General features: G+C 43.3%; 1 pseudogene; it reads right to left on the bottom strand.

Annotated features, from left to right (window-relative positions):
• Positions 1-22,818: 22,818 nt before the first annotated feature.
• LOC123456396 lies at positions 22,819-23,608 on the bottom strand (annotated as a pseudogene).
• Positions 23,609-27,214: the final 3,606 nt, after the last annotated feature.

The raw sequence follows: 27,214 nt of genomic DNA on the forward strand, positions 1-27,214 counted from the left end.
AATAACATAATTTCCTGGGCTGGAGAGATGGCTTAGCATTTAAGGCACATGCCTGCAAAGATTAAGGACCCAGGTTTGATTCTCCAGGTCCCATGTAAGCCAGATGCACATGGTGGCATATGCATCTGGAGTTCATTTGCAGTGGCTAGAGGTCTTGGCCTGCCCGTTCTCACTCTTTCTCTCTCTCTCTCCCCCCATCCTTCTCTCTGTCTCTAATAAGTAAATAAATAAAAATAAATCTTAAAGAAACATAATTTCCTTCTGGTTGACTTTCTTTTTGTTGCATAGGCACTAAATTTCCATTGTTGTAGCTTTTGTCTTTACAGTTTCAAATCTATTTTGAATTTTCCTAGATTCAGTTTAAAGAAGCTCAAAAACAGGGATAGAGGAGGTTTAGCAGTTAAAAGCACTTGCTTATAAAACCTGATGGCATGCGTTGATTCCCCAGTGCCCACAAAAGCCTGATGCACATAGAGATACATGCATGTGGGGTTTACTTGCAGTGGCAAAACGACATGGCGTGCCCACACTTAATTACCTTCCTTTTTTCTTTTCTCCCTCTCACTCTCTCTTTATCCTGGCAAATAAAAAATTGAAATATTTTTTACAGCTCTAAAAGATTTCATGTGCTTTGGCAACACTTGGGCCTCAGAAAGCCCATAAGAATATCTCTAAAAATGGAGGAAGGATGGCATCAGAAGACAAAATTGAAGATTTTCAAATACTTGGCACAAGGTTGGTGATATATAGGATAATCAGAACCATGCTCGGAATCAAAAGTGTCATCATGGAAATCATAAGTGAAAACCCCTACACATGGTCAAGTTGAAAAAAAACACCAGAAAGTGGAATAAGAGCTTGTCAACCATTCAACATAAGTATGTATACGTCTAAGGATCTCTTCACATGAACGGTAAGAATAAACTGATGAGGGGCTGGGGGACAGCTCAGTTGGTAATGTGCTTGCTTCGTAAGCATGAGGACCTGAGTTTGTTCAATAGAACTCATGGAGAAGAAGAAAAAGAAGAGGAGGTGGAAGAGGAGGAGGAGGAAGGACAAGAACAAGCAGAACAAGCAGAACAAGAGCAAGAAGAAATGGCCAGAGAGATGGCTTAGTGGTTAAGCTCTTGCCTGTGAAGCCTAAGGATCCCAGTTCAAGGCTTGATTCCACTGGGCCCACATTAGCTAGAGACACAAAGGGGTACAAGCATCTGGAGTTCGTTTGCAGTGGCTTGGAGGCCCTGGCGCACCCATCCTCTCTCTCCCTCTCTATTAGTCTGTCACACTCAAATAAGTAAAAGTGAACAAAAAATTAAAAATTAATTTAAAAAACGATAAACATGGAGGTGTGCACTTGAGTCCCAGTTCTGGGATCCCAGAGACAGAAATGTCCATGGTCAGTGAGAGACTGAATCCACAGGCCTCATGGGTCAGTTATTGGTGGAATTTGGAAGGTGTTTGTCTGAAGCCAGTAACTCTTGTTTGAATTTCTTCAAATTTTTGAATTGTGACTAAGTATGGAGGACATTCAGGTATTCTAGAATTTTGTCCCTGGCAATCAGATAGTCTGATTTATTGAGGTATACTACTTCATACGATGGGGTCTCTCTCTCTCTCTCTCTCTCTCTCTCTCTCTTTGTCTTTTTCTGTTTCTTGATTTTTGGAGGTAGAGTCTAACTCTGGCCCAGACTGACCAGGAATTCACTATATAGTCTCAGGGTTGCCTCGAATTCATGGTGATCCTACTACCTCTGCCTCCCAAGTGCTGGGATTAAAGGCGAATGCCACCACACCTGGGCTATTTTTTATTTCTGCCTATACTGAGTCTTTGACAATAAATGGAAAAGTTGGGGATGTTTTCCGATAACAAACTCTCATGATTCCTGATTTTTCAACTTGGATTCTCTCTAAGGCTACTATTTTTTCCCCTATTGCAAGATTTAAGTTGTTGCAGTCAGAATCGCATTGCTGATAGAAATCACCCACCCAGAGCAGCTTGTGTGAAAAAAAAAAAAAAGGTTTTTTTTGGCTTACAGGCTCTAGGCGGTAGCTCCATGATGGCATGAAAAATGATGGCAGGAGGAGAAGGTGTACATCACCCCTGGCCAACATAAGGTGGACAATGCAACAGGAGAATGTGCCAAAACCACTGGCAGAGACATGTGTGGTGGCACAAACCTTTATGCCCAGCACTCTGGAGGCAGTGGTAGGAGGATTGCAGTGAGTTCGAGGCCAGCCTGAGACTACACAGTGAATTCCAGGTCAGCCTGGACTAGAGTAAGTCCCTATCTCAAAAAACCAAAAAAAAAAAAATAATAAATATAACCACTGGACGAAATCAAAGAGGGCCCAGACATGATCATGTAAAGAAAAATGAAAATGAGGGATGGAGAACGCCGGAGAAATAGCTCCATGGTGAATGGTGCCTGCAAATGAACCTGGAAACTTGGATTCAACTTCCCAGGACAGGCATCTGTACAAAATGATACATGTATTTGGAGTGAATTTGCAGTGCCTGGAGGTCTGTCTCCCATCACTCATATATAAGTAAATAAATGAATGAATGAATGAATGAATAAATAAATAAATGAAAAAAATAGAATTTAAAAGAAAAAAGTAGAGACTCCCACACTTAAAAGTTGTGAAACAACTGGATTGGGTTGTCTGTAAAGGCAGGGAGCAGCACGTGGAGGGTGTGTTCCTTTGGGCATAAGACAGCTCCAGAAAGCACCCTTTAGTTGGCAGGACGAGGAGCACCTACACAAGCATGAGTCCACGATGAAAGTCTCTAACCGCTAAAGCCATCTCCCGCTTGCCACGCCTCCTGCGGCATATTTCCATTTCCCCTTCTTTCTCCAGCAAGGCTTGAATTCTAGTAGCAGCTGACCTGGAATTCAGGATGTTGCCACAGGATGGCAGCAATGTCATGTTCAACCTCTGATCTCTGCTGGCAGTCCAGGTGCCTGCCATGACCTCAAGCTCCCTGTGTTTAGGATCCTCCAATGCTCCGATCATTGAAAATAGCAGACTCAATGCAAATTATACAAGAGGTGTCAAAGCTTACAAACAGGCCTAAATGTTTGGCCTTCACAGGGATATCCTAGAACGGAAGATGTACGTGACTTCCATCTGAACCAAATACATTGCTAGCATTTTCTGGCAAGTCAAGATATCATTCCAGTGCAGTACATGAGCACCTGTTTGGAAAAGTGCACACGCTGCTTTGCTGTGTTGTCTACAAGCTCATAAATAAAGCATAGTCATGCCTGCATTTTCTTCCATGTCACATGGGAATTCCTCATGATTGTGAGGAGCATGGAAGGCCACAAATATTCCAGCTGTGTTCACAATGGACCATGTGATACGTATTTCCCGTGTTTCCCTAGATATCTGTGAACGTGACTTAGTGAAGGACGGGCATGTCCGTGATGACCCACTACTTACCTTTCTGCTCCTTCATTCCACCTGCATCCATTGAGGGCTCAGGATGGTTCTTGAGAGCCTGGGAGTGGCTACCCAAACCCTCAGAATACAGGTTTGGACCTTGCCACACGTAATTATATCTGGCGTTGCTTCAGCAATTTTGCCCTGGGCCCATAAGGCATCAAGAATGTCAACACTTGCCTAAGGGTTTGATGTTTCTCATATTGTCGGGCGACTCCTGTGTGTCCAGTGCCTCAAACAGCCATGGGTCCTCCTACTAGGAAGGGACTCAAGACTCACTGACAGGTCCTCACTTCACCTGGGAGCTCTGCATGCCCATGCGGATGTCACCAATTGTGTCGCATGTTTGTCAGTGACCTCATTTCCAGGGGGCACGGAGATTTCCTGCATCTTCAAGGCCTTCTCTCTGACCTAAAAGTTCCCTATTCTCTAACCTAGGGTAATAGTTAGGTTGGAGAATCAGCTCTCTTCAGAAAAAGGATCAGATTTATAGGATTCTCAATGATGGCCCAACCATGGCCATGGGCCTCCGCGAGTCCTCCTTGTTCAAACTGAGCAATTTTGGCGGGTTCATCTCTCACGTAGAAGTGGTGATCCTACTGGAATGGGGCTGTCTGAAATGGGAGGGAGCAGTGCACGGAGGGTATGTTTCTATGGGCATAAGACAGCTCCACAAACCACCCTTTAGTTGGCTGGACAAGTGGGGCCTATATGAGCAACAAGCCAGCTGATAGACCAGGGGGCCTGCCTCACATGTCAAACATTCAGAGATTGGAAAATCGTTAAGAAAATCTGTGCCCACTCCCATGGACTGCTCACTTACCTTGTCACTGGAGAGGATTAGGAGTCATCCCTTCTGAAACGTGCAGGGATGCTGCTCCAGGGTTCTTGAGAGAGAGCCTGATAACACCAGGATCCCGAAGGAGCAGTGTTTTCTTTACACCCAAAGACAGAGGCGGTATGACTCAAGCCTGTGAGTTGAAATCCACTCCCAGAGCTTCATGAATTCCTTCTTGACTTCTCTGGCAAAGGAATTGGTGTGCTGAGTTGCATCAGAATGAAATTGCGAAGTACGCATGAGAGATGCTGGTCAAGGAGGCCCTCCCTTTCAGAAACCTGTGTTGAGGACAATTACCTCTGCTCCTCGCCCCACGCCAAGGGTGAAGAAAAGTAGTTTCCTGAGTCAAGTAGGAGAGAGAACATGAGAGATCGAGAAGAGAAATGGACAGACACAGGCAATGGAGACACCCGGCACTCTAGCACACACAAGCGCCCCCTAGTGTCTCAGGCTCGCGTGCGTCCTGGTGGTGTGAACCAGGGTCTCTTGGCTTCAGAGTGAAAGTCTCAAACCACTAAGCAATCTCCCGCTTGCTACACTTCCTGCGGCAAATTTCCTTTTCCCCTTCTTTCTCCAGCAAGGGTTGAATTCTGGTAGCAGGTGACCTGGGATTCAGGATGTACCCGCAGGGTAGCGGCAATGTCATGTTCAACCTCTTATCTCTGCTGGCAGTACAGGTGCCTGCCATGACCTCAAGCTCCCTGTGTTTAGGATCCTCCAATGCTCTGATCACTGAAAATCGCAGACTCAATGCAAACTATGCAAGAGGTGTCAAAGCTTACAAACAGGCCAAAATGATTGTCCTTAACAAAGATATCCTAGACAGGAAGATGTAGGTGACTTCCATCTGACCCAAATACATTGCTAGCATTTTCTGGCAAGTCAGGATATTATTCCAGTGCAATACATGAGCACCTGTTTGGAAAAGTGCACACGCTGCTTTGCTGTGTCGTCTACAAGCTCATAAATAAAGCATAGTCATGCCTGCTTTTTGTTCCATGTTGCATGGGAGTTTGTCATGATTGTGAGGAGCATTAAAGGCCACAGAAAATTCCAGCTGTGTTCACAGTGTACCGTGAGTTACGTACTTCCCGTGTTTCCCTAGATATCTGTGAACGTGACTCAGTGAAGGAAGGGCACGTCCGTGATGACCCACTACTTACCCTTCTGCTCCTTCATTCCACCTGCATCCATTGCGGGCTCAGGATGGTTCTCTAGAGCCTGCGAGTGGCTACCCAAACCCTCAGAATACAGGATTGAACCTTGCCACACCTAATTGTTTCTGGCATAGCTTCAGCAATTTTGCCCTGGCCCCACCAGGCATAAAGAATGTCGGCACTTGCCTAAGGGTTTGAAGTTACTCCTATTGTTGAGCCACTCCTGTGTGTCTACTGCCTCAAACAGCCCTCGGTCCTCCTGCTAGGAATGGCCTCAAGACTCACTGACAGGTCCTCACTTCACCTGGGAGCTCTGCATGCCCATGCGGATGTCACCAATTGTGTCGCATGTTTGTCAGGCGCCTCATTTCCAGGGGGCACAGAGATTTCCTGCATCTTCAGGGCCTTCTGTCTGACCTAAAAGTTCCTGATTCTCTAGCCTAGGGTAACAGCTAGGTTGGAGAATCGGCTCTCTTCCAAAAAGGGTCATATTTATAGTACTCTCAAAAATGGCCCATCCATGGCCATGGGCAAACCCGTGTCGTTCTTGCTCAAATTGAGCAATTTGGCAGGTTCATCTCTAACATACAAGGGGTGGGCCTACTGGAATGGGGCTGTCTGAAATGGGAGGGAGCAGCGCATGGAAGGTGTGTTCCTCTGGGCATAAGAAAGCTCCTCAAACCACCCTTTAGTTGGCTGGATGAGTAGGGCCTCTATGAGCAACAAGCCAGCTGATAGACCAGGGGGCCTGCCTCACATATCAAACATTCAGAGATTGGAAAATTGTTGAAAACATCTGTGCCCACTCCCGTGGACTGTTCACTTACCTTGTCACTGGTGAGGATTAGGTGTCACCCCTTCTGAAACATGCAGGGATGCTGCTCCAGGGTTCTTGAGAAAGAGCCTGATAACACCAGGACTTCGAAGGAGCAGTGTTTTCTTTCCACCCAATGACAGAGGCGGTATCACTCTTGCCTTGGGTTGAAAGCCACTCCCAGAGCTTCTTGAATTCCTTCTTGACTTGTCTGGAAAAGGAATTGGTGTGCTGAGTTGTATCAGAATGAAATTGCAAAGTACGCATGAGAGATGCTGGCCACGGAGGCCCTCCCTTTCAGAAACCTGTGCTGAGGAAAATTAACTCTGCCCCTCGCTCCACGCCAAGGGTGAAGAAAAGTAGTTTCCTTAGTCAAGTAGGAGAGAGAACATGAGAGATCGAAAAGAGAAATGGACAGATACAGGCAATGGAGACACCCGCCACTCTAGCACACACAAGCGCCCCCTTGTGTCTCGGGCAGGTGTGCGTCCCGGCAGTCGAACCTGGGTCCCTTGGCTTCAGAATGAAAGTCTCTAACCACTAAGCCCTCTCCCGCTTGCCACACCTCCTGCGGCATATTTCCTTTCCCCCTTCTTCCTCCAGCAAGTCTTGAATTCTAGGAGCAGATGACCTGGGATTCAGGATGCAGCCGCAGGGTGGCGGCAATGTCATGTTCAACCTCTGATCTCTGCTGGCAGTCCAGGTGCCTGCCATGACCTCCAGCTCCCTGTGTTTAGGATAGTCCAATGCTCTGATCACTGAAAATCGCAGACTCAATGCAAACTATGCAAGACGTGTCAAAGCTTACAAACAGGCCTAAATATTTGTCCTTCACAGGGATATCCTAGAAAGGAAGATGTAGGTGACTTCCATCTGACCCAAATACATTGCTAGCATCTTCTGGCAAGTCTCGCTATCATTCCAGTGCAATACACGGGCACTTGTTTGGAAAAGTGCACACGCTGCTTTGCTGTGTCGTCTACAAGCCCATAAATAAAGCATATTCACGCCTGCATTTTCTTCCATGTCGCATGGGAATTTGTCATGATTGTGAGCAGCATTGTAGGCCACAGAAAATTCCAGCTGTGTTCACAGTGGACCGTGTGTTACCTACTTCCGGTGTTTCCCTAGATATCTGTGAACGTGACTCAGTGAAGGAGGGGCACGTCCGTGATGACCCACTACTTACCCTTCTGCTCCTTCATTCCACCTGCATCCATCAGGATGGTTTTCGAGAGCCTGCAAGTTGCTACCCAAATCCTCAGAAGACAGGTTTGGATCTCGCCACAGGTAATTATTTCTGGCGTTGCTTCAGCAATTTTGCCCTGGGCCCATAAGGCATAAAGAATGTAGGCACTTGCCTAAGGGTTTGACGTTACTCCTACTGTCGGATGACTCCTGTGTGTCACGGCCTCAAACAGCCCTCGGTCCTCCTGCTAGGAAGGGCCTCAGGACTCACTGGCAGGTCCTCACTTGGTGCGCTGAGTTGTATCAGAATGAAATTGCGAAGTACGCATGAGAGATGCTGGCCAAGGAGGCCCTCACTTTCAGAAAACTGTGTTGAGGACAATTACCTCTGCCCCTCGCGCCACACCAAGGGGGAAGAAAAGTAGTTTCCTTAGTCAAGTAGATGAGAGATCGAGAAGAGAAAAGGACATATACAGGCAATGGGAACACCGGGCACCCTAGCACAAACAAGCGCCCCCTTGTGTCTCGGGATTGCATTCCCCCCGGCGGTTCGAACAGGGGTCTCTTGGCTTCACAGTGAAAGTCTGTAACTGCTAATCCATCTCCTGCTTTGCATGCCTCCCGCGTAAGTTTTCCTTTCCCCTTCTTTCTCCAGCAAGACTTGAATTCTAGTAGCCGCTGACCTGGCATGCAGGATGTAGCCACAGGTTGGCGGACATGGCATGTTCAACTTCTTATCTCTGCTGGCAGTCCAAGTGTTGCCATGACCACAAGATTCCTGTGTTTATGATCCTCCACTGCTCCACAACCTCCTAGATCTCAGAGAAGTGTTTGGGATACCAGTACCTTTCCTACAAAGCATGAGGAAGGAGAATTATTGAAAAAATATTGAATTATACAGAAATAAGATGGCCATCATTGATAACTCCTTACAGAAAAATTCAAATGGCAATCTAAGAAAACTTACCAACGAGACAACAACAACAGCTAAAGAATATATATTACCGATCAAAAGAAGCTTCCTATGTTTTCCGCTCTTTTCTTTTGAATGTGCATATTTTGACAGGTTTCGTTTTTACAAAACTATGAAAATATGAGAAAAAGACAAAGAACTCTCAGACATGCATTTTCCAGATTGCACAAATATTGATGCTAGACCATGGCTTTTACAAAACCTCTCTACTTAATTTTCCATTTTACTTTTCTAATCTTTCCATTTTGCTACTTACTGAGAGGTATATATGCATGTAAAATATATCTAAATTGACTGAAATACCTTAAATGTATATATCAAATGTGTGTTCATATTGACTATATACACATATATATCTCATGTATAGTATATGTCCTTATAAGATATTTCTTAACCCTGCATTCAAGTAAATTGTAGTGTATATTTCTTATAAACAGGAAATCACTGTCTGGAATCATAGTACAATGATCAGTCTAAAAACTTAACTGCTATATAACACCATATTTTTCCTTGGTGACTGACTTACTCTGTGAAGGGTGATAATAATTACTTTAGGCTTATCATGTCTTTATTACAACATCAAGTTCAAAGAATAGTGTAAATGGGGATATAGCCATGTTCGATGCATGTTGATCTTGAATGTATGTGACGTGGAGTATGCCATGTTTACTGATCTCCTCTAATGTACAACCTCGTGTAGACCTCCTGATTTTCTATATTATGTCATTTATGGAAAATACAGAATCGTAAAATGCATTCAGTTGTCTGATCTCCTTAGTCACTGTTCTTGATATCTCATATTTTTGAATTCTATTGGCCATTTATTTTGTAGAATGTCTAATTGAACTTGTTATATATCATCCTTTTTCATTTATCATTTTTACTTATTTACTTGATAGGAAAAGAGGCAGGGAGAGAGGGAGAGAGAAAAAGAGAGAGAGAGAAAGAGAGAGGTGCAGGGAGAGAATGGGCATGCTAGGACATCGAGCCTCTGCACATGAACTCCAGACACATGTGCCACCTCATGCATCTGGCTTATGTGGGCCCTGGGGAATTGAACATAGGACCTTTGACTCTGTAGGCAAGAACCTTAATCATTAAGCCATATCTCCAGCCTTATATAGCATCTTTTGATTAAATTTCAAATCACCATTGTTCTCAAGAATATCATTAAAGTGATAGTATTCTAAGTGCATTATGTCAAGGGGCCCACTGTCTGCCATTTTGCTACATGTTAGGATGTTTTTTACCACTGTGGTATTGGTATGTGTTTACTGGATGCTGAGATCACACCACAAACTATACTGTTACTCCTCAGATTTTAAGTTCCAGAATTCAGCCTTGATTTTCTCTAGCATGGTCATTATGGTATTGGCCAAATGGTAATTGGTTATTTATTTATTTGTGTGTCTCAGAGAAACATAGCGGGGGGGGGGGGAGAGAATGGTCATGCCAGGACCATTGGCTTCAGTAAATGATGTATGCATTACTTTGTGTATGTAGCTTTTATATAGTTACTGACAAAACAAACCTGTGCAGCAAGCGTTCCAAGCAAGTGCCTCGAACAACAGAGCCATCTCCCTAGCCCCAAATGGGGTTTTATTTTTTCGTTACACCATTATTTGTCATCCATTAGTTGGCTTTGTGATTCAGTGAAGCTTGACACTATAAAATTGTTATATATTTGTGCCTTTATTTAATTCAATAAATAACTTACTTCTATGACAGGACTCTAATGATATAATTGACCCTAGACCCTAGACCCCAGACCGTAAAGCTTGACCTTAAAATCCTACCCCTTGGTATTAGGTAACGTAAACCCTATCTAAATCCCAGTCATAATTTTACAACTTTATGGGCATGTACTTACAAGTGCACGCACAGATGGACTTGTGGCTGGCATCGAGTCCATCGCAGAACTTCTTCATTACCATACAGCATATTCTTCACAGTTCCATGGATCCTGGCATTTAAAAAAGACACGTTATCTTGTACCTCTTAAAAACCTCAAAGTTTGCCAGGGGTGGTGGCACATGTCCTCACCCTTCCTTTGCAATCTCTTCCCCTAAGCTTATTTAGGCCTTTCAACCCACAGTAATTCTTCTACTTACATATGTACAATACCATCAGCTTGAATCCTCCCCTCTCCTCCCTTCCCTTTCTAGCTTGATGGCCTCAGCTACTGACTTTTATTCCAACTCACAGACAAGTCCAAAACTTGTAGCTAGGATCCACATATGAGGGAGAATATACAGCACTTAGCTCTCTGGGTCTGAGTTGACTCACTAAGAATAATACTTGACAGATCCATTCATTTCCCTGCAAATTTCATAATTTCATCTTTCTTTACTGCTGAATGAAAACTCCATTGTATAAATGTACCATGTCTTCTTTATCCAACCCATGATTATCTTTTAATAAATTAATTAATTAATTAATTTGAGAGAGAGAGAATGTGTATGGACACACCAGAGCCTCTGGCTATTGTAAAGGGACTCCGGATGCATGGGTCAATTTGTGTTTTTGGCTTTACATGGGTATTGGGGAATCGAACCTGGGCCATTAGGCTTTGAAGCAAGTGCTTTAACTGCTGAGAAATTTCTTCATCCCTTATGAGGAAGTTTGCATGGGAACTGGAAAGATAGCTTAGCAATTAAGGCACTTACCTGCAATGCCAAAGGACCCAGGTTTGATTCCCCAGGAATCACATAAGTCAGATGTACAAGAATGCACAAGATACTACACACGTCTGTAGTTTGTTTGCAGTGGCTGGAGGCCCTGGTATGCATGCGCTCGCTCGCATGATCTCTCTCTCTCTCTCGCTCGCTCTGTCTCAAATAACGAAAGAATACAATATTTTTAAAAGTTTTTAAAACAAGAGTAACATTCTCTATGGTGGTATCAAGATGTCCTAAGACAAATTGTAGCCAAAGATTCTTAATTCTTTCTGGTCTTGTTCAAAAACAGCATAAACATTTTCTGATGTCGTCATGCTTTGAGGTACAAGCAAACTTTTCTGAATATCTCAGTATAGTCATACATCCAAGAAAAGTGTCTACAATGCCTTCCTTTTTGGGTATGAAAATGCCCTTCTATAAGGTAATTTGGTGAGCTGAAGACAGGCAGTGATTGCAGAATGTGATCGTCTGACTCTCACTCTAACCAAAACCTTAACACCTAACCTTCACCCCAAAAACTCCTAAACTCAACCTGACTCTCACCCCAATCCTGACCCTGACACAGACACTGACCCTAATCCTAAACCTGGCCTTGACACTAGCCACAAACCTCTAACTCCAAGACTAACACTAAAAATAGTAGTGTGTTATGTGACAGAATGATCTCACCAATTAGCAGATGAAAATGATGTTTTGAGAGGAAAAGTATTATATGTTAGTTCAAATATTTTGGGTGGTACACAGTGCAACTGATAACCATTTCTTTCTTTTTTTTTTTTAGCGCAGGCTAACGTGGAATTCATTATGTGGTCTCAGGCTAGTCTTGATTTACTTCGATCCTCCTTCCTCTAACTCCTGAGTGCTGGCATTAAAGACATGCCCCACCATGGCTAGGCAAACAGTATCTCTTTTCCAAAAACAATTATTTTATTCTACGTCAGATAATTTTCTAAGTATCATGCAGAAGAATCCTTATGTCTGTAACATAAAATCCTCCAAAGTTAAAGACTAATTGAATGTATATATTTTGAATTTGTCATTATTTGAAAATTATTCAAAAATTTTTAGTGTTCTTATGGAATAAAATAATGACAAAAGGCATTCTATATTCATATTATCAAAATAAATTTACTTGTCAGGGTGTTTTTTTTCAAAGTAGGGTCTCACTCTAGCCAAGGCTAACCTGGAATTCACTATGTAATCTCAGGGTTATCTCTTACTCAGTGTGATCCTCCTACCTCTGCCTCCCAAGTGATGAGATTTAAAGGGGTGTACCACCATACCCAGCCGGAAGTCAGTTTTAATCCTTGCTCAAGTTCAAAGTATAACCACTGTGAAAAGACCAAAGATTTAGCCTTCACTAATTTTTGATTCACACTTAAGTGGAAGTAAAGAGGCACCATTGACTTCATATCCCCCAGCGTAGACAACATAAGAGCCACCATGCACACCACTCCCAGAAAGACAGTAAACTAGATCCTGAAGTGACAGGCTTTTGTTTTTTTCTCCCTTTTATTGTTATTTTGCAATTGGGAGAAGAGTAACAATAACCTCTTTCCTTCTCTGGCTTTCTCAGCAACTTAGAGATGGAATTAATCCACTATACCAGAGTGACAGAATAACACATCTATATGATGAATCACAATATTCTCACATCAGTGAGGTTTTGCTGCACCTGCAGCATCAATAACAACATATTTATTTGGAGTACTACACAAAACTTTGAACCTTAAGGCCAATTCATAGGGATTATACAGAGTCAACACTCATGTCTTGACTGCTCATTGGCATAAAATATAAGCTCTGTGGCACATACAAAAATAACATAATTTCTTGGGCTGGATAGATGGCTTAGCATTTAAGGCACATGCCTGCAAAGATTAAGGACCCAGGTTCAATTCTCCAGGTCCCATGTAAGCCAGATGCACATGCTGGCATATGCATCTGGAGGTCATTTGCAGTGGCTAGAGGTCCTGGCCTGCCCGTTCTCACTCTTTCTCTCTCTCTCTCTCACCCATCCCTCTCTCTGTCTCTAATAAGTAAATAAATAAATATAAATCTTAAAGAAACATAATTTTCGTCTGGTTGACTTTCTTTTTGTTGCATTGGCACTAAATTTCCCTTGTTGTAGCTTTTGTCTTTACATTTTCACATCTATTTTGAATTTTCCTAGATTCAGTTTAAAGAAGGTCAAAAACAATGATAGAGGAGGTTCAGCAGTTAAAAGCACTCGCTTATAAAACCTGATGGCATGGGTTGATTCCCTAGTGCCCACAAAAAGTCAGATGCACATAGAGATACATGCATGTGGGATTTACTTGCTGTGGCAAAAGGACATGGAGTGCCCACACTTAATTACCTTCCTTTTTTCCTTTCTCCCTCTCTCTTTTTCTCTCTCTCACTCTCTCTTTATCCTGAAAAAAAAAATTAAATATTTTTTAAAGCTCCAAAACATTTCAGCTGCTTTGGCAACACTTGGGCCTCAGAAAGCCCATAAGAATATATCTAAAAATGGAGGAAGAATGGCATCAGAAGACAAAATTGAAGATTTTAAAATACTTGGCACAAGGTTGGTGATATATAGGATAATCAGAACCATGCTCAGAATCAAAGTGTCATCATGGAAATCGTAAGTGAAAACCCCTACACATGGTCAAGTTGAAAAAAAACACCAGAAAGTGGAATAAGAGCTTGTCAACCATTCAACATAAGTATGTATACGTCTAAGGATCTCTTCACATGAACGGTAAGAATAAACTGATGAGGGGCTGGGGGACAGCTCAGTTGGTAATGTGCTTGCTTCGTAAGCATGAGGACCTGAGTTTGTTCAATAGAACTCATGGAGAAGAAGAAAAAGAAGAGGAGGTAGAAGAGGAGGAGGAGGAAGGACAACAAGAACAAGCAGAACAAGAGCAAGAAGAAATGGCCACAGAGATGGCTTAGTGGTTAAGCTCTTGCCTGTGAAGCCTAAGGATCCCAGTTCAAGGCTTGATTCCACTGGGCCCACATTAGCTAGAGACACAAAGGGGTACAAGCATCTGGAGTTCGTTTGCAGTGGCTTGGAGGCCCTGGCGCACCCATCCTCTCTCTCCCTCTCTGTTACTCTGTCACACTCAAATAAGTAAAAGTGAACAAAAAATTAAAAATAAATTTAAAAAATGATAGACATTGAGGTGTGCACTTGAGTGCCTGTTCTCGGACCCCAGAGACAGAAAAGTCCATGGTCAGTGAGAGACTGCATCCCAAAGAAGGAACAAAAAGAACCACGGTGCTTCTGGAACAATACTTGAGGTTGTCCTTTGGCCCCCATATGCATGTACACACATGGATGCATGCCACATATATGTGCATCCACACATGCAAGGAACAAATGAAAAGCCACCTTTACAACTTTGGTGCTAGAGTTAGCAGTTCAGATCCAAGATTCAAGAAGTGAGAGAGAAGACAACTGAAGGGATAGTGTATAAATTATTTTTGAGACATAATGAAGTATGGTTTGTCCTTAGGTATAAAGATCACAGATGGTATGACAAAAACAAGTTCTCTCACATCCTACAGCATGGTGGTAAAATTCAAAACCTTTCACCTGTTTACAACACCCTTCCTCACATTTCCTGCTCAGTCTGCCTCCCCAACTACAATGGTTTGATACAAAACAAACTTAAGGAAAGAAGTCAAATAATCAGACAGAAATAAGACTTCCAAGCAGAGAGGAAGGCAGTTTCCATGCTTCAAGATTTTGGTTCCTGGCTATGTGAGGGAAGGGATGGCAGACAAGGGGCTAAAATGGGATGCAGTGGAATATTGAAGTTGGAAGACAAGGTAATAGGAAAGGGCTTGAATCCACAGGCCTCATGGGTCGGTTATTGGTGGAATTTGGAAGGTGTTTGTCTGAAGCCAGTAACTCTTGTTTGAATTTCTTCAAATTTTTGAATTGTGACTAAGTATGGAGGACGCTCAGGTATCCTAGAATTTTGTCCCTAGCAATCAGATCATCTGATTTATTGAGGTATACAACTTCATACGATGGGGTCACTCTCTCTCTCTCTCTCTCTCTGTCTTTTTCTGTTTTTTGGTTTTTGGAGGTAGAGTCTAACTCTGGCCCAGACTGACCAGGAATTCACTATATAGTCTCAGGGTGGCCTCGAATTCATGGTGATCCTCCTACCTCTGCCTCCCAAGTGCTGGAATTAAAGGCGATTGCCACCACACCTGGGCTATTTTTTATTTCTGGTTATACTGAGTATTTGACAATAAATGGAAAAGTTGGGGATGTTTTCCGATAACAAACTCTCATGGTTCCTGATTTTTCAACTTGGATTCTCTCTAAGGCTACTATTTTTTCCCCTATTGCAAGATTTAAGTTGTTGCAGTCAGGATCACATTGCTGATAGAAATCACCCACCCAGAGCAGCTTGTGTGAAAAAAAAAAAAAAAAAGGTTTATTTTGGCTTACAGGCTCAAGGCGGTCGCTCCATGATGGCAGGAAAAATGATGGCAGGAGGAGAAGGTGTACATCACCCCTGGCCAACATAAGGTGGACAATGCAACAGGAGAATGTGCCAAAAGCACTGGCAGAGACAGGTGTGGTGGCACAAACCTTTACGCCCAGCACTCTGGAGGCAGTGGTCGGAGGATTGCAGTGAGTTCGAGGGCAGCCTGAGACTACACAGTGAATTCCAAGTCAGCCTGGACTAGAGTAAGACCCTATCTCAAAAAACCAAAAAAAAAAAAATAATAATAATAATAAATAAAACCACTGGAAGAGATCAAAGAGGGCCCAGACATGATCATGTAAAGAAAAATGAAAATGGGGATGGAGGCTGGAGAAATAGCTCCATAGTGAATGGTGCCTGCAAGTTGGATTCAACTTCCCAGTACCGGCATCTGTTCAAAATGATACATGTATTTGGAGTGAATTTGCAGTGCCTGGTGGTCTGTCTCCCATCACTCACTCACTCACTCACTCACTCATAAATAAATAAATAAATAAATAAATAAACAAACAAACAAACAAACAAAAAAATAGAACTTAAAGAAAAAGCTACAGACTCCCACACTTAAAAGTTGTGAGACAACTGGATTGGGCTGTCTGAAAAGGGAGGGGGCAGCATGTGGAGGGTGTGTTGCTCTGGGCATAGACAGCTCCAGAAAGCACCCTTTAGTTGGCAGGGCGAGGAGGGCCTCCACGAGCGCCAAGCCAACTGATCGACCAGGGGGCCTGCCTCACATATCAAACATTCAGAGATTGGAAAATCGTCGAGAACGTCTGTACCCACCCATGTGGACTGCTCACTTACCTTGTCACTGTGAGGATTAGGTGTCACCCCTTCTGAAACGGGCAGGGATGCTGCTCCAGGGTTCTTGAGACAGAGCCTGATAACACCAGGACTTCGAAGGAGCAGTGTTTTCTTTCCACCCAATGACAGAGGAGGAAGAACTCTTGCTTGTGGGTGGAAAGCCACTCCCAGAGCTTCTTGAATTCCTTCTTGACTTGTCTGGAAAAGGAATTGATATGCTGAGTTCTATCAGAATGAATTTGCGAAGTACGCATGAGAGATGCTGGCCAAGGAGGCCCTCCCTTTCAGAAACCTGTGTTGAGGACAATTACGTCTGCCCCTCGCCTCACGCCAAGGGTGAAGAAAAGTAGTTTCCTTAGTCAAGTCGGAGAGAGAACATGAGAGATCGAGCAGAAAAATGGACAGATACAGGCAATGGACACACCCGGCATTCTAGCACACACAAGCGCCCCCTAGTGTCTCAAAAAGTTAAATAATAAGGAATCAAACAAGCCAATCAAAAAATGGGCTATGGAGCTAAATAGAGAGTTTTCAATGGACAAAATACGAATGGCATATAATCATCTAACAAAATGTTCTACGTCACTAGTCATCAGGGAAATGCAGATTAAAACTACATTAAGATTCCATCTCACTCCTGTCAGATTGGCCACCATCATGAAAACAAATGATCATAAATGTTGGCGGGGATGTGGAAAAAAAGGAACCGTTCTGCACTGCTGGTGGGAATGCAATCTGGTCCAGCCATTGTGGAAAACAGTGTGGAGGTTCCTAAAACAGCTAGAGATTGATCTACCATATGACCCAGCTATAGCACTCCTAGGCATATATCCAAAGGACTCATCTCATTTCCTTAGAAGTACGTGCTCAACCATGTCTACTGCTGCTCAATTTATAATAGCTGGGAAATGGAACCAGCCTAAATGTCCCTCGACAGATGAGTGGATAATGAAGATGTGGCACATTTATACAATGGAGTTCTACTCAGCGGTAAAGAAAAATGAAGTTATGAAATTTGCAGAAAAATGGATGGACCTGGAAAGTATTATACTAAGTCAGGTAACCCAGGCCCAGAAAGCCAAGCGCCACATGTTCTCTCTCATATGTGGATCCTAGCTACAGATGATTGGGCTTCTGTGTGAGAATGAAAATACTTAGTAGCAGAGGCCAGTAAGTTAAAAAGGAGACATACAGGGTAGAGAAAGGAAGGGAGGAAGATACTAGGTTGGAGAATCAGCTCTCTTCAGAAAAGGGGTCAGATTTATAGGATTCTCAAATATGACCCAGCCATGGCCATGGACCAACCTTAGTCGTTCTTGTTCAAATTGAGCAATTTTGGCGGGTTCATCTCTCACATATAAATGGTGGGACTACTGGAATGGGGCTGTCTGAAATGGGAGGGAGCAGAGCACGGAGGGTGTGTTCCTCTGGGCATAAGACAGCTCCACAAACCACCCTTTAGTTGGCTGGACGAGTAGGGCCTCTATGAGCAACAAGCCAGCTGATAGACCAGGAGGCCTGCCTGATCATTGAAAATCGCAGACTCAATGCAAACTAAGCAATGGGTGTCAAAGCTTACAAACAGGCCTAAATGTTTGTCCTTCACAGGGATATCCCAGAAAGGAAGATGTATGTGACTTCCATCTGACCCAAATACATTGCTAGCATTTTCTGGCAAGTCAAGATATCATTCCAGTGCAATACACAAGCACCTGTTTGGGAAAGTGCACACGCTGCTTTCCTGTGTCGCCTACAAGCTCATAAATAAAGCATAGTCATGCCTAATTTTTCTTCCATGTTGCATGGGAGTTTGTCATGATTGTGGGGAGCATGGAAGGCCACAGAAAATTCCAGCTGTGTTCACAGTGGACCGTGTGTTACGTAATTCCCGTGTTTCCCTAGATATATGTGAACATGACGTAGTGAAGGAGGGGCATGTCTGGGATGAACCACTACTTACCCTTCTGCTCCTTCATTCCACCTGCATCCATTGCGGGCTCAGGATGGATCTCGAGAGCCTGCGAGTGGCTACCCAAACCCTCAGAAGACAGGTTTGGACCTCGCCACACCCAATTATTTCTGGCATTGCTTCAGCAATTTTGCCCTGGGCCCATAAAATATAAAGAATGCCGACACTTGCCTAAGGGTTTGACGTTACTCCTATTGTCGGGGGACTCCTGTGTGTCTACTGCCTCAAACAGCCCTCGGTCCTCCTGCTAGGAAGGGCCTCAGGAGTCACTGACAGGTCCTCACTTCACCTGGGAGCTCTGCATGCCCATGCGGATGTCACCAGTTGTGTCGCATGTTTGTCTGGGGCCTCATTTCCAGGGGGCACAGAGATTTCCTGCATCTTCAGGGCCTTCTGTCTGACCTAATCGTTCCTGATTCTCTAACATAGAATAATATCTAGGTTGGAGAATCGGCTCTCTTCAGAAAACGGGTCAGATTTATAGGATTCTCAAAGACGGCCCAGCCATGGACATGGGCCAACCCAAGTCGTTCTTGTTAAAACATAGTAGTTTTGGCGGGTTCACCTCTCATATACAAGTGGTGGGCCTACTGGAATGGGGTGTCTGAAATGGGAGGGAGCAGAGCACAGAGGGTGTGTTCCTCTGGTCATAAGACAGCTCCACAAACCACCCTTAAGTTGGCTGTATGAGGAGGGCCTCTATGAGCAACAAGCCAGCTGATAGACCAGGGGGCCTGCCTCACATATCAAACATTCAGAGATTGGAAAATCGTTGAGAACATCTGTGCCGACTCCCATGGACTGCTCACTTACCTTGTCACTGGTGAGGATTAGGTGTCACCCCTTCTGAAACGTGCAGGGATGCTGCTCCTGTGTTCTTGAGAGAGAGCCTGATAACACCAGGACTTCGAAGGAGCAGTGTTTTCTTTACACCCAATGACAGAGGCGGTATGACTCTTGCCTGTGGGTTGAAAGCCACTCCCAGAGCGTCTTGAAATCCTTCTTGACTTGTCTGGAAAAGGAATTGATGTGCTGAGTTGTAGCAGAATGAAATTGTGAAGTACGCATTAGAGATGCTTGCCAAGGAGGCCCTGCCTTTCAGAAACATGTGTTGAGAAAAATTACATCTTCCCTTCGCCCCACGCAAAGGGTGAAGAAAACTAGTTTCCTTGGTCAGGTAGGAGAGAGAACATGAGAGATCGAGAATAGAAATGTACAGATACAGGCAATAGGCACACACTGCACCCTAGCACACACAAGCGGCCCCTTGTGTCTCGGGCTCGCGTGTGTCCCGGCGGTTCGAACCGGGTTCCCTTGGCTTCAGAGTGAAAGTCTCTAACCGCTAAGCAATCTCCCGCTTGCCAAGCCTTCCGCGGATATAGCTTTCCCCTTCATTCTCCAGCAAGGCTTGAATTTAGTGGCCGCTGTCCTGGGATTCAGGATGTAGCCACAGGGTGGCGGCAATGTCATGTTCAACCTCTTATCTCTGCTGGCACTCCAGGTGCCTGCCATGACCTCAAGCTCCCTGTGCTTAGGATCCTCCAATGCTCTGATCATTGAAAATCGCACTCAATGCAAACTATGCAAGAGGTGTCAAAGCGTACAAACAGGCCTAAATGATTGTCTTCCACAGGGATATCCTAGAACGGAAGATGTAGGTGACTTCCATCTGAACCAAATACATTGCTAGCATTTTCTGGCAAGTCAAGATATCATTCCAGTGCAATACATGAGCACCTGTTTGGAAAAGTGCTCACGCTGCTTTGCTGTGTCGTCTACAAGCTCATAAATAAAGCATAGTCATGCCTGCTTGTTCTTCCATGTCTCATGGGAATTTCTCATGATTGTGACGAGCATGGAAGGCCACAGAAAATTCCAGCTGTGTTCACAGTGGACCGTGTGTTACGTACTTCCCGTGTTTCCCTAGATATCTGTGAATGTGACTCAGCGAAGGAGGGGCACGTCCGTGATGACCCACTGCTTACCCTTCTGCTCCTTCATTCCACCTGCATCCATTGCGGGCTCAGGATGGTTCTCGAGAGCCTGCGAGTGGCTACCCAAACCCTCAGAATACAGGTTTGGACCTCGCCACACCTAATTATTTCTGGCGTTGCTTCAGCAATTTTGCCCTGGGACTGTCAGTGAGACCTGAGGCCCTTCCTAGCAGGAGGACTGACGGCTGTTTGAGGCAGTAGACACACAGGAGTCGCCCAACAATAGGAGCAACATCAAACCCTTACTCAAGTGCCGACATTCTTTATACCTTATGGTCCCAGGGCAAAATTGCTATTCCTGGTAGGAAACCAAGCACCTTGGTAATGGCTGGTAATGTTTGGTAGACCTCAGGGACCTCCCTGGCCAACAATTCACTGGATGGCATCGTATCATTGGCTGAAAGTTGTCTAAATATAATCTAACACTTCTGGGTATACCATTGTCCAATAAAGTAGGTTTCCATATGGCATATTCATATCCTCTTATATTTTGATTAACCCTCTCCTCACCCTTCCTTTGCAATCTCTTCCCCTAACCTTACTTAGGCATTTCAACCCCCAGTAATTCATCTACTTACATATGTACAATACCATCACCTTGAATCCTCCCCTCTCCTCCCTTCCCTTTCTAGCTTGATGGCCTCTGCTACTGAGTTTTATTCCAACTCACATACAAGTCCAAACACTTGTAGCTAGGATCTACATATGAGAGAGAATATACAGTACTTAGCTCTCTGGGTCTGAGTTAACTCACTAAGTATAATAATTGACAGATCCATCCATTTCCCTGAAAATTTCAAAATTTCATCATTCTGTACTGCTGAAGGACAACTCCATGGTATAAATGTACCATGTCTTCATTATCCACCACATAATTATCTTTTAATTAATTAATTAATTTGAGAGAGAGACAATGAGTATGGGCACAGCAGAGCTTCTTGCTTCTGCAAAGGAACTCCAGATGCATGGCTCACTTTGTGTTTCTGGCTTTACATGCGTATTGGGGAATTGATCCTGGGCCATTAGCCTTTAGAAGCAAGTGCTTTAACTGCTGAGAAATTTCTTCATCCCTTATTAGGAAGTTTTCATGGGAACTGTAAAGATAGCTTAGCAATTAAGGCACTTACCTGCAAAGCCAAAGGACCCAGGTTTGATTACCCAGGAATCACATAAGTCAGATGCCCAAGAATGCACAACAGAGTACACACATCTGGAGTTTGTTTGCAGTGGCTGGAGGCCCTGGTATGCACTTGCTCGCAGGATCTCTCTCTCTCTCTCTCTCTCTCTGTTTCTCTCTCTCTCTCTGTCTCAAATAAAGAAAGAATAAAATATTTTTTAAAAGTTTTTAAAACAAGAGTAAAATTCTCTATAATGGTATCAAGATGTCTTAAGACAAATTGTAGCCAAAGATTCTTAACTCTTTCTGGTCTTGCTCAAAGACAGCATAAACATTTTCTGATGTCGTCATGCTTTGAGGTACAAGCAAACTTTTCTGAATATCTCAGTATAGTCATACATCCAAGAAAAGTGTCTACAAGGCCTTCCTGGTTTGGTATGAAAATACCCTTCTATAAGGTAATTTGGTGAGCTAAAGACAGGCAGTAATTGCAGAATGTGATCTTCTGATTCTCACTCTAACCAAAACCTTAACACCTCACCTTCACCCCAAAAACTCCTAAACTCAACCTGACTCAGACCCCCATCCTGACCCTCACACAGACACTGACCCTAATCCTAAACCTGGCCTTGACACTAGCCACAAACCTCTAACTGCAAGACTAACACTAAAAATAGTAGTGTGTTATATGACAGAATGATCTCACCAATTAGATGAAAATGATGTTCTGAGAGGAAAAGTATTATATGTTAGATCCAGTAATTTGGGTGGTACACAGTGCAACTGATAACCATTTCTTTCTTTCTTTTTTTTAGCCCAGGCTAACCTGGAATTCATTATGTGGTCTAAGGCTAGCCTTGAATTTACTTCGATCCTCCTACCTCTACCTCCTGAGTGCTGGCATTAAAGACATGCCCCACAATGGCTAGCCAAACGGTATCTCTTTTTCAAAAACAATTATTTTATTCTACGTCAGATAATTTTCTAGGTATCATGCAGAAGATTCCTTATTGTCTGTAACATAAAGTCCTTCAAAGTTAAAGTCTAATTGAAAGTATATATTATAAATTTGTCATTATTTGAAAATTATTCAATTAAAGTTCTTATGGAATAAAATAATGATAAAAGGCATTCTGTATTCATATTATCAAAATAAATTCACTTATCAGGGTTTTTTTTTACCTCTAGGGACTCACCCTAGCCAAAGCTGACCTGGAATTCACTATGTAGTCTCAGCGTTATCACTTACTCAGTGTGATCCTCCTATCTCTGCCTCCCAAGTGATGAGATTTAAAGTAGTGTACCACGATACCCAGCCAGAAGTCTGTTTTAATCCTTGCCCATGTTCAAAGTATAAACACTGTGATAAGACCGAAGATATTAGCATCCACTAATTTTTGATTCACAGATAAGTAGAAGTAAAGAGGCATCATTGATTTCATATCCCCAAGCATAGCCAACATAGGAGCCACCATGCACACCACTCCCAGAAAGACAGTAAACTAAATCCTGAAGTGACAGGGTTTTTTTTTTCTTCCTTTCATTGTTATTTTGCAATTGGGAGAAGAGTAGAAGTAACCTCTTTCCTTCTCTGGCTTTCCTTAGCAACTTAGAGATGGAATTAATCCACTATACCAGAGTGACAGAATTAAACATCTATATGATGAATCACAATATTCTCACAACAGTGAGGTTTTGCTGCACCTGCAGCATCAATAACAACATATTTATTTGGAGTACTACACAAATCTTTGAACCTTAAGACCAATTCATAGGGATTATACAGAGTCAACACTCATGTCTTGAAGGCTCATTGTCATAAAATATAAACTCTGTGGTACAAACAAAAATTAACATAATTTCTTGGGCTGGAGAGATGGCTTAACAGTTATGGCACATGCCTTCAAAGACTAAGGACCCAGGTTCAATTCTCCAGTTCCCATGTAAGCCAGATGCACATGGTGGCATATGCATCTGGAGTTCATTTGCAGTGGCTAGAGGTCCTGGCCTGCCCGTTCTCACTCTTCCTCTCTCTCTCTCTCCCCCATCCCTCTCTCTGTCTCTAATAAGTAAATAAATAAAAATAAATCTTAATGAAACATAATTTCCTTCTGGTTGACTTTCCTTTTGTTGCATTGGCACTAAATTTCCCTTGTTGTAGCTTTTGTCTTTACAGTTTCAAATCTATTTTGAATTTTCCTAGATTCACTTTAAAGAAGCTCAAAAACAGGGATAGAGGAGGTTCAGCAGTTAAAAGCACTTGCTTATAATACCTGATGGCATGGGTTGATTCCCCAGTGCCCACAAAAGCCAGATGCACATAGAGATACATGCATTTGGGGTTCACTTGCAGTGGCAAAATGCCATGGAGTGCCCACACTTATTTACCTTCCTTTTTTCCTTTCTCCCTCTCTCTTTTTCTCCCACTCACTCTCTCTTTATCCTGGCAAAAAAAAAGTTAAATATTTTTTTAAGCTCCAAAACATTTTAGCTGTCATGGCAACACCTGGGCCTCAGAGCCCATAACAATATCTCTAAAAATGGAGGAAGCATGGCTTCAGAAGACAAAATTGAAGATTTTAAAATACTTGGCACAAGGTTGGTGATGTATAGCATAATCAGAACCATGCTCAGAATCAAAGTGTCATCATGGGGCTGGACAGATGGCTTAGCAGTTAAGCGCTCGCCTGTGAAGCCTAAGGACCACGGTTCGAGGCTCGGTTCCCCAGGTCCCACGTTAGCCAGATGCACAAGGGGGCGCACGCGTCTGGAGTTCGTTTGCAGAGGCTGGAAGCCCTGGCGCGCCCATTCTCTCTCTCCCCCTCTCTCTGTCTTTCTCTCTGTGTCTGTCACTCTCAAATAAATAAATTTTTAAAGAAAGTAGAAAAAAACAAGTGTCATCATGGAAATAATAAGTTAAAAACCCTATACATGGTCAAGTTGAAAAAACACACCAGAAAGTGGAATAAGAGCTTTTCAACCATTCAACATAAGTATGTATACGTCTAAGGATTTCTTCACATGAACGGTAAGAATAAACTGATGAGGGGCTGGGGGACAGCTCAGTTGGTAATGTGCTTGCTTTGTAAGCATGAGGACCTGAGTTTGTTCAATAGAACTCATGGAGAAGAAAAAGAGGAGCTGGAAGAGGAGGAGGAGGAAGGACAACAAGAACAAGCAGAACAAGAGCAAGAAGAAATGGCCAGAGAGATGGCTTAGTGGTTAAGCTCTTGCCTGTGAAGCCTAAGGATCCCAGTTCAAGGCTTGATTCCACTGGGCCCACATTAGCTAGAGACACAAAGGGGTACAAGCATCTGGAGTTCGTTTGCAGTGGCTTGGAGGCCCTGGCGCACCCATCCTCTCTCTCCCTCTCTATTAGTCTGTCACACTCAAATAAGTAAAAGTGAACAAAAAATTAAAAATTAATTTAAAAAACGATAAACATGGAGGTGTGCACTTGAGTCCCAGTTCTGGGATCCCAGAGACAGAAATGTCCATGGTCAGTGAGAGACTGCATCCCAAAGAAAGAACAAAAAGAACCACGGTGCTTCTGGAACAATACCTGAGGTTGTCCTCTGGCCCCCATATGCATGTACACACATGCATGCATGCCCACATATATGTGCATCCACACATGCAAGGAACAAATGAAAAGCCACCTTCACAACTTTGGTGCTAGAGTTAGCAGTTCATAGCCACGATTCAAGAAGTGAGAGAGAAGACAACTGAAGGGATAGTGTATAAATTATTTATAGACATAATGAAGTATGGTTTGCCCTTAGGTATAAAGATCACTGATGGTATGATAAATACAAGTTCTCTCACATCCTACAGCATGGTGGTAAAATTCAAAACCTTTCACCTGTTACAACCCCTTTCCGCACATTTCCTGCTCAGTCGGCCTCCCCAAATACAATGGTTAAAAAAAAAAAAACAAACTAAAGGAAAGAAGTCAAATTATCAGACAGAAATAAGACCTCCAAGCAGAGAGGATGGCAGTTTCCATGCTTCAAGATTCTGGTTGCCTGCTATGTGAGGGAAGGGATGGCAGACAAGTAGCTAAAATGGGATGCAGTGGGATATGGAAGTTGGAAGACACTGGAAAATAGGAAAGGGCTAGAATCTACAGGCCTCATGGGTCGGTTATTGGTGGAATTTGGAAGGTTTTTGTCTGAAGCCAGTTACTCTTGTTTGAATTTCTTCAAATTTTTTAATTGTGACTAAGTATGGAGGACGTTCAGGTATTCTAGAATTTTTTCCCTAGCAATCAGATCATCTGATTTATTGAGGTATACTACTTCATATGATGGGGTCTCTCTCTCTCTCTCTCTCTCTCTCTCTTTGTATTTTCTGTGTTTTGGTTTTTGGAGGTAGAGTCTAAATCTGGCCCCGACTGACCAGGAATTCACTTTATGGTCTCAGGGTGGCCTCGAATTCATGGTGATCCTCCTATCTCTGCCTCCCAAGTGCTGGAATTAAAGGCGAATGCCACCACACCTGGGCTATTTTTTATTTCTGGTTATACTGAGTCTTTGACAATAAATGGAAAATTTGGGAATGTTTTCCGATAACAAACTCTCATGTTTCTTGATTTTTCAACTTGGATTCTCTCCAAGGTTACTATTTTTTGCCCTACTGCAAGTTTTAAGTTGTTGCAGTCAGGATCGCATTGCTGATAGAAATCGCCCGCCCAGAGCAGCTTCTGTGAAAAAAAGGGGGGCTTATTTTGGCTTATAGGCGCAAGGCAGTAGCTCCATGATGGCAGGAAAAGTGATGGCATGAGCAGAAGGTGTACATCACCCCTGGCCAACATAAGGTGGACAATGCAACAGGAGCATGAGCCAAAAGCACTGGCAGAGACAGGTGTGGTGGCACAAACATTTACGCCCAGCACTCTGGAGACAGAGGTAAGAGGAATGCAGTGAGTTCGAGGTCAGTCTGAGACTACACAGTGAATTCCAGGTCATCCTGGACTAGAGTTACACCTATCTCACAAAAGCAAAAAAATAATAAATAAAACCACTGGAAGAGATCAAAGAGGGCCCAGATATGATCGTGTAAAGAAAAATGAAAATGGGGGATGAAGAACACTGGAGAAATACCTCCATGGTGAATAGTGCCTGCAAATGAACATGGAAAGTTGGATTCATCTTCCCAGTACAGGCATCTGTACAAAATGATGCATGTATTAGGAGTGAATTTGCAGTAACTGGAGATCTGTCTCCAATCACTCATAAATAAATATGTAAAGAAAGAAAGAAAGAAAGAAAGAAAGAAAGAAAGAAAGAAAGAAAGAGAGAGAGAGAGAGAGAGAGAGAGAGAAAAGAAAAGAAAAGAAAAGAAAAGAAAAGAAAAGAAAAGAAAAGAAAAGAAAAGAAAAGAAAGAAAGAATGAATTTAAAAGAAAAAGCTTGAGACTCCCACAATTACAAGTTGTGAGACTACAGGAATGGGGCTGTCTGAAATGGGAGGGAGCAGAGCATGGAGGGTGTGTTCCTCTGGGTATAAGACAGCTCCAGAAAGCACCCTTTAGTTGGCTGGACGAGTAGGGTCTCTATGAGCAACAAGCCAGCTGATAGGCCAGGGGGCCTGCCGCATATATCAAACATTCAGAGATTGGAACATCATTGAGAACATCTGTGCCCACTCCCATGGACTGCTCACTTACCTTGTCACTGGTGAGGATTAGGTGTCGCCCCTTCTGAAACGTGCAGGGATGCTGCTCCAGGGTTCTTGAGAGAGA

The sequence above is a fragment of the Jaculus jaculus genome, chromosome 21 (genome assembly GCF_020740685.1).
Source record: "Jaculus jaculus isolate mJacJac1 chromosome 21, mJacJac1.mat.Y.cur, whole genome shotgun sequence".
In the NCBI taxonomy this organism is placed as follows: Eukaryota; Metazoa; Chordata; class Mammalia; order Rodentia; family Dipodidae; genus Jaculus; species Jaculus jaculus.